We start from the raw sequence: 8,241 nt of genomic DNA on the forward strand, positions 1-8,241 counted from the left end.
CCTGTTGCTATTATTGTTCAGTTATTTCAGTCATGTTTGACTCTTCATGACCCCATTTGGGATTTTCTTGGCAAAGGTACTGGAGTGGTTAGCCATTCCCTTCATTGTTCATTTTACAGATGAAAAAACTGAGGCAAATGGGGTTAAGTGACTTGCCCAAGGTCACACAGCTAGTAAGGGTCTGAAGTCAGATTTGAACTCAGGAAGATGAGTCTTCCTGACTTCAGATTCAGCAGTCCCTGTGCGGTACTACCTAGCTACCCTGGTGATTCCTGACATGGCTGTTATTACTGAAAGATTTCTTGAACTGCTTGAACAGAAGATTTGCAGGACAATATGTAATGGGAATGCAAATTTGGAAGATCTTCCCTGCCCCTAGGCTAAAGTGCACCTGAAGCCTGGGGTGGGAGGCTTGTTTTTCAGTAGATACTTTTTGATTGGCCAGTGGGTCAATAAGTTTGTTACATTCTCTGAGCCAGGAGAAGGCTATATAAGCCCTGATGTGAGGCTTTGTTTTGGGGGCTCACTTTGAGAAGTGTTCTGTGATTTGATCTGTATTCTGGGAAGCCATTGTCCAGGGCCCCCCCGGCTTTGAAAAACCCAGATGTGGAAACCCAGATGTTGACTGGGTATGGATGTAATGGTTGGACAGTTTGGAAAGCTGTCTACTTGATCTGTTTCTGTCTTGATAATTCTGCCTGTATACTTTGAAGTTCGGGGTGCTGACCTTTTCTCCTGAACAAGGTAAATTATATATGTCTGACTGATTAAAGTAAGCTTGTTAACCCATTTTGAGTTGCTTTCCTTTAACAAAGCAGATCCAAGAACCTGTATGGGCAGCCACCCTGAGCACGCTTGGGGTGCTTGCTGCTATACCATACAAACCTGTGACCTCTGTGATGTGAGGAAGCTTTTATGCTCTAGGCTAGAGGTTCTTAACTTTTTTGTGTATCATGAACCCTTTTGACAATTTGCTAAAGCCCCTATATATAGCTCCTTCATAGAATAATGCTTTCAAATGCATGAGAAAAAATACATGGGAGTACAAAGAAAACAAAAGAGTAGTGAAAATAATAATGTAATTTTTCCCATGGAAGTTCACAGACACTGTCCCCTCCCTTCCATATCCATTCATGGACCTGCGTTAAGATCCTGCAGTGTTGGGGCAGCTAGGTGGCGCAGTGAGTAGAGCGCTGCCCCTGGAGTCAGGAGGACCTGAGTTCAAATCTGGCCTCAGACACTTAGCACAAAACTAGCCCTGTGAGCTTCTTAAATCACTTAACCCCAATTGCCCTACCTTCCCCTCTCCAAAGAGCAAAAAAAAAAAAAAAAAAAAAAAGATCCCCCAGTCTAGGCCTCTCATGTGGTATCAGTATTGAATCTACTGAAACTTTTGCCATAGATCTGAGTCTTGGAAACTGTTTTGTTTTTGTGTTTTCTAGGACTTCTGTGTTTCTCCCTATGTACCTCAGAGACAACTTGCTTCTGTGGCTTAAGTTAAGAAGGAAAGGGTATTATTCATAATGCTAGAATCTAGGCTTGGCTAGTTTGACTCTTTTCTAACAGTTTAAGTCTGAGATGCCCCTCCCCATTCCTCTCAGTGGTGTTACACCAGAAGGAGTCAAGGTCCTAAATGCTTACTATATGCAAATCATTCAGGGAAGTACCTTTGTAAATTGTAGGAAAGACTGCCCCCATCTGCCATTTACTTTTTTCAAGCATAATGCATTCAATAAACCTCATAAAAATAAAGAACAATTCTTTGAATGAAATAAACAAGGAATCATTCAAATTATTTAGATTAGATATTTCAAGGGATTTGGTAGGATTGTGACATATGTTGGAAGAGAGATAAGGTACCATTATGCTCTAGGTGTGGGAGTAGTCCTTGCCCTCAAGAAATTTACATTCATTTGGGTGGATGGGAGAAACTTTAACATATAGTTTAAAATTTATTAGATTACACCAACAACGTTCGTTTAATTGAAATATTGAGGGACTATACATCTTATTTAGGAGGCCCTGCAATGTTAAAGGGTTTGATGCAAACAGCACAATGTCAATGTCAGAAAATTTGAGCCAGGGAAGCACAAACAAGAGGGAATATCTCAAAAAACTTTTTATAGGAGGTGGCACCTGGATTGATCAGGGCAGATAGCAAAGTCTGTACGACGTATCATACTGGGTAGACCTTCGCTGGTAGATAACTTCTTTGAATATAAAGCATGGTCTCAAACAGCTAGATATAGTGAGCCAAGTGCAAGTTCACTCCTCCATGAATCAGGAAAGCTTAGTCCTAGACAGAGTCCCAAAGTTAAGTGGGTTAACTTCCTCAGGGTAGGTGTGGGGAAGAAGAGGAGCACTTCTTTGGAAAACCAGCTCAGAGGGCTATCTTACCTAGTAAGAACAGAAGTTTGGGTAGTAGTAGGTAAGGGAGCAAGATGCCCATCCTGGGTAAGCCCTGAGTTTTTGGTGGAGGGTAGAATAGAATGTGAAACATGTATGAAACCCAGCCCCATACCTCAGGACTAAATTCCAGTTACCAGTCTCATACCTTAGGAAATTTATAATCTAGTAAAAGTCAATTAAATAAACCTATTAAGTATCCTGCATATATGCAAGTAATTGTGCAAGGATTATAAAGATAGATGTAATACAGATCCTCAAGGAGCTTATAACCTAATGAAGGAAGAGGGTGTGTACCCAAATAGCTATGATACAAGCAAAAATGGGAGATACAAATTTCTTACAAGCAGAGTGATTTGAGAGTGCTTCTCTGATATTTCAGCAGAGAAATATCACTTTGATCTGGTGACATAGATTATAATTGATCTTCTCATCCTATATGACTCTTGTACATGTCTTCTCATAAATCTTCCAGAGGTGTTTCACGCAATATGTTAACCTTCCCTGAAATCTCTTGACATTACACAGGTATAAGTGGCATAGAAGAGTTAACCCCTACTGTTACCACTGGACCTATCTTCTTTTCTGATCATACAGCTCTGACATCCTTTATGTTGTTTCTCTTGTGCAGTTCTTGGCTGGTAATGTATTACAGATTATTCATGCCTAAAATGCATCTCTCTATTGCCCCTTAGGTGACCCACAATTTTAATTCTTCGCAGACTGCAGTATCTCATGACTTAGAGTCATATAGAATCACTGGAAGAATATTGTTGTTAAAAGATGGCCCTTTATTTTAGGGAGAAAAATGGGGTCATTAAAAGCTCTGTGCAATTTCCCAAAGGCTATTCTGGCTATTTTCTACCTCCTCTTCAGTTCTGGACCCAGTTTGTTGTCTATGAGAAATGTCTGTCCCAGATTTATGTACTGATGAACTAGCTTTTAGTTAGTTGTTAATTCAACTGCGTGTTAGTCTGGACAATACATATTCTTCATCTACTTAACTTTTCCAGAGGCTTTTCCAGCCTCATTAGGTTGAACTCTTGAGGGATTATGTATCTCATTTAGGAGGCTCTGCAGTATTGCAAGGCTAGATGCAATCAGCACAAATGTCATCCACAAATAGTAGCATCTGGAGGACCTCAGCGTTTAAAGAGAATCATTCTTTTATTTGGATTTGGCATTGGAAATCAATGACAGTTGCAAACACCTCTGGCAAACAATCAAATAGTTTTTTGCTTCACTTGAATATTAATAATCAAGAGATTATTCAATTTATCTGTGATAGATAATTCAAAATATCTTATATGGTTTTAACATACACACATACTTACATATATGGGGGATGCCTTATTGAAAGTGAGCTTTTCTTCTGGAAAATTAAATGACTTTTTGTTGTTATTGTTACTTGGAATTTAAGCCTGGTATATTTGCATAAAACTTTTCATTATTGGAGAGAATGAATACTCAGCTGCATATTTTGTTAGGGGACAAAATAGGTGAAAAATTGGTAAAGAATAGACTTTCTGGTTTCAAGATTGGATAGTAATAATAATTATGACAATAATAGTAGTGCATCAAGGTTTACAAAGCACTTTACATGCATTATCTTATTTGATCCCAACAACAACCTTGTAAGGTATGTTCTATTATTATCCCTAGATTGAAAAGTGAGTCTGAAAGATGTTAAGTGACTTGACTGGGGTCAAACAGGAAGTGTCATGAGGCAGGGTTTGAATTCCTGATTCCAAGTCCAGACAAAATTCTATCCACTGTGCCAGAGAAAGACATATACCTAGGAAAGAGGATACATGCAGTTGTAGGTTCCCCTTCAGGGAGAGATCCCTGGAGAAAGAAAAAAGACTGGGTAATGGCCTATATGCAAAAGAATTAATTTCATTTTGCCTCTTAAGGGATTTGGGTAAGATCAGAAACTGACTCTCTTTGTATATGTGTGTGTGTGTGTGACTGAGACTGAGATATCTCTGTGTATTGTCTGGTATATTCTGATCTGTATAATTTCTAATTGTATGCTTATATAAATAGATTTATTTACTCTTCACTATTTGTGATGGTCTTTTGGGTAACTAGCATTTGGTGGAAAGTCAAGTCTTCAAATATAGCTTAGGATACTCCTTCCTCTTTAAGACATAGCCACCATGAAAGTGGCTTAAAACTAAAACTGAAATAATTTCCCCTAGACTAACAATATTTATGGATCAGATAAACCTAATTCTAGTAGAGTATTCCCTCTTCAACAGTGTGCTGGTAAATGTTTAACAACTGACTCTCTAAATCAGCATTTTCTTAAACTGTGGGTTGCAACCTTATGTAACTGAATGTGGGGCGGTCACAAAAAACTTCAGCAATAACAAAAGGTTTCTAAATGCACAATAACAAAAAAATTAATTCAAAATCAAATACAAAATGAATCTGAGGTGTTTCTGGCAGCACTTGCCCATGTTGCATCATGAGACTTCACTGCAGCCTTGGTTCTGAACACACAACATGTGCACTTTGTACTGAGCATGCCAAATACCAAGCCATTCAATGCCAACTAATGCTGCCAGAAACACCTCAGCTGAGATTTGAGACTATTATGAATTGCAGTGTTTTTACTGTATACACAGTTTTCTACTCTTATAGAAACATGATAGTTTAATTACAGAAAAAAAGACTTAATATTTTCCTACCATCACTCTTCAGCATGTATCAAATTGCTATATTTTTTAATTGTATTGTGTTAAAATGTTTGATTTTTTAAATTACTGTTATCTCCTTTTTTTTACAGAAATGTAAAAGTTTAATTGCAGCAAATAAAGACAAAAGTCTCTTAATAATATTTCTCTACTGTCATTGCTGTATGTGTATGTAAGTGGGAACATCAATCTTTTAAATCAAGCACAAACAAATGTAATTTCATAAACTAAAACTAGTATTTATTTGAGAAATTACTAGCAATATTTATTTACATTTTAGGACAAAAATATCAGTTATTGATAAGTGGCAAAATCTAGACAGGAGATGTAAAAATACTGATGGCAATGCAGCAGAGTCTTTCCTACCAGGTTGTAATATACCTAAATTGACAAGAAAAAGAAATCATGTGACTCTCAAGAGGGCAAACTTTAAACAGATTATTGAAATTGGAAGATGAAGTTGTTATATTTTTGACTGAGCAGAAATCTGATTTTGTTAATTTTTTTGTAATGATTTATGGCTTTCAAAACTGTGTTATTTGTTGGGTATTTCAAAAAAACTTGATTTAAATGTGTTACTTCAAGGAAAAAACTGTAACATTTCTCTAAAAGATAAAATTGGAAGTTTTTTTTGTTTGTTTTTTGCTTTATTGGAGGACAATTGGGGTTAAGTAACTTGCTCAAGGTTACATAGCTAGTTTTTTTTGTGTGTGTGGGTGTCAAGTGTCTGAGGCCAGAACCGAACGCAGGTTCTCCTGACTCTGGGGCAGGCACTTTATTCACTGCACCACCTAGTCACCCCTAAAATTGGAACGTCTAATTAAAAAGTTAACATGAGGAAGAATAGGATGGGAAATAAGATGATTCTTTAGAAATATTTATAGCCAAAGATCATTTTATAATTGAAAATAACTTTCCCAAAGATTTAATTGTGTTATAATTGATCATCTGAAGTGCCTAGAAATACAGTTTCAGAAATACTTCCTTTCAAGTTTTGATTCTAAAAAATCTAAGTTGGGTTCATAAGTCATACTCAATTGAAATAAAAAACATTATCAAATGACACAAGTTTAAAATTTGAGTTTCCTAAAAAAATGATTAAATGAGTAGGGGGATTAGGACAGAATTTCCAGCAATTTCTGAAATGGCCCTAAACATACTCCTGTCCTTTTGTACTACATAGTTATGTGAAGTAGCATTCTCACCATTGATGATTATAAAGATTGCTATCAATCAATTCTGAAAAAATGTTGAAGATGCCTTGTGCCCTGTAGTATCAAATATTCCATGAAGATTTAATTCTTCATGTAAAATTAAATAAGCACATCCATCTCATTAGTATGCAAATTTGCTTTCTTTTTTAATAAATGGTAAAATTATATGTATTCCAAAGAATTGTGTTAAAATAAATTTCTTTATGATTTATTATTGATTGTATTATATTATTGTGGTTTATTATTTACTATTACTGAGTTGTATACCTATTTTATATACCTATATACCCAGGTTTGCAGGCAAAAAGGGATCATGAGTAGAAAAAGTTTAAGAAGCACTGTTCTAAAGGAAACAAGATACCCTTTTAAATTTAGTTTGCATTGTTAATATTGTCTACAACCCTTTCTTAAGTCTATGCAATAAACAAAACAACAAATCAAGCCCTGATTTGTAGAATTTGCCCATTTCTGAAAGGCAAATGCTTCCACAGGAATGTTGTCTCCAGCATACTGCTGCCCCTCTCTGAGAAGAGGACAGTGGCCAGCCTCATAGTCTGAACCTCCTTCTTCCCTAACTGCAGGAATTCAAGTCTCTCTTGGAGATGAATGAGTGAGATTGTATTCATGCCTCCCTTCAATCCACTTTTAGGCAAACTCATGTGGACACACACATAACCAACATAAGAAACACACATGCCCTACGCTGTCAACAAACAATAAGTAAATAGCAAATTTTTCACTGATTTATTTTAAAAATGAGTTCCAAATTCTTCCCCTTTTTCCCCTCCCCCACACATTGAGGAGACCAGCAATATATTAATTATGCATGTGAAATCATGCAAAACATTTCTATAATAGCCATGTTCCAAAAAAAGAAGAAAAGGCAATACATACAAAGAAAGTGGAAAAAAAAAGTGCTTCAATCTGCACTCAGAGTTTATCAGATCTCGCTGGAGGTGGATAGCATTTTTCATCATGAATTCTTTGGAACTGTCTTGGATCATTGTCTTGATCAGAGTAATTAAGTCTTTCACAGTTGATCATAATTACAATATTGCTGTTACTGGGTACATGGTTCCGGTTATACTTATTTCACTTTGCATCAATTTATGTTAAGTCTTCTCAGATTTTTCTGAAATCATCCTGTTAATAATTTTTTTTCTAGCACAATAGTATTCAATCACAATCGTATGCCACAACTTGTTCAGTCACTCTCAATTGATGGGAATCCCCTCAATTTCTAATTCTTCATCACTACAAAAAGAACTGCTATAAACATTTTTGTACATATAGGTTGTTTTTCCTTTTCTTTGATCTCTTTGAGATACAAACTTAGTAGTGGTATTGCTGGGTAAAAGGTTATATCCAGCTCTTTAGTGGTTTGGGCGTAGTTTCAAATCGCTTTCCAGAATGGTTGGACTAATTCACAATTCCAACATCTTTTCTGTCATGTTAGTAAATCTGATAAATGTGAGGTGGGAACCTCAGAGTTGTTTTGATTTGCATTTCTCTATTTAATACTAACTTGGAGCTTTTATTTCTTTTGGATATGGCCATTGATAGCTTTGATTTCTTCCTCTGAAAACTTCCTGTTCATATCCTTTGATCATTTATCAATTGGGGAATAGCTCTTATTTTTATAAATTTGGCTCAGTTCCCTACATATTTAAGAAATGAGGCCTCTGTCAGAAATTTGCTGTGAACATTTTCCCTAGTTTCCTGCTTTCCTTTTAATTTTTGTTGTTTTTAATTTCATGTGATCAAAATTATTCATTTTACTTTCTATAATCCTCTCTAACTCTTATTTGGTGACAGACTTCTCTTATCCATAGATCTGACAGCTCAAATTTTCTATGCTCTTCTAATTTGCTTATACTATCACCTTTTGTGTCTAAATAATGGACTCATTTTGACCTTATCTT

This window comes from Petaurus breviceps, unplaced genomic scaffold (assembly GCF_028583685.1).
Source record: "Petaurus breviceps papuanus isolate PSGF00001 unplaced genomic scaffold, PetGlider_PUasm1.0 98, whole genome shotgun sequence".
NCBI lineage: Eukaryota > Metazoa > Chordata > Mammalia > Diprotodontia > Petauridae > Petaurus > Petaurus breviceps.